We start from the raw sequence: 670 nt of genomic DNA, 5'->3' as shown, positions 1-670 counted from the left end.
CCTGTCATGCTAATGAGTTCCTGCTGGGCGTGGCCAACTTGGGAGCCAGCCGGAACTCTGTTCCTGTGCGTTCCTGCCCAAAAATAGCCCTGTGAATCACATATGACTTAACATCACACAAGGCTCCAAATATTTCTTAAACATTCAATAGTATTCAGTACATGAAATACAAGAAATAGAATAGATAGGCTGGAGAGTTGAAGCAATATCTAACATTTACTCTTTGAAACTCCCATAAAACGTGATGCTGGAGATATAAACAGTATAAAGGACAGCAGGTGGTAAGCTCCGAGTTGCTGTATCCTCACGTCAAGGCCCCAGGGGCTGGGTCGGGTGCAAAGGAAAACCCATATGGGCAGACCAGAGTGCCAGTGGTGGAGGAGCACTGAGCAGACCCTCCCACGATGCTTGACTGCTGCAGATGAGGTTGTTCTGCCATGCTGAAGCCACAATCGGAGTGTCTCCACCCACTCCCCCCTCGAGCAGTCTCCTAGGGTTGCCAAGTTCGAATTTCGCCGCAGCGGGGGACTCCCAGCTGGCGGCTGGAGCGTGCGCGAAGTGCAGGTGTGCCGCATCCACGTCCACTTGGAGGTGACGCGCCCACGCCGAGCCATAGAGTTTTCCCTCGGATGACCGTGGCCCCGCCCCCAGCATGCCCGGCGTGGTCGTG

The 670-nt window shown here is 54.0% G+C and overlaps 1 protein-coding gene across 1 annotated transcript in view; it reads right to left on the bottom strand.

Annotated features, from left to right (window-relative positions):
• The window catches only part of FBN3 (fibrillin 3), a 248,900-nt gene that overhangs the window by 247,425 nt on the left and 805 nt on the right, over positions 1 to 670 (bottom strand). The window lies entirely within an intron of this gene.

The sequence above is a fragment of the Gekko japonicus genome, unplaced genomic scaffold, assembly GCF_001447785.1.
Source record: "Gekko japonicus isolate JY-2015 unplaced genomic scaffold, Gekko_japonicus_V1.1 scaffold914, whole genome shotgun sequence".
Classification (NCBI taxonomy): Eukaryota; Metazoa; Chordata; class Lepidosauria; order Squamata; family Gekkonidae; genus Gekko; species Gekko japonicus.
The sequence above is the reverse complement of the archived record's forward strand: the minus strand, read 5'-3'. Positions and strand labels throughout refer to the sequence as shown.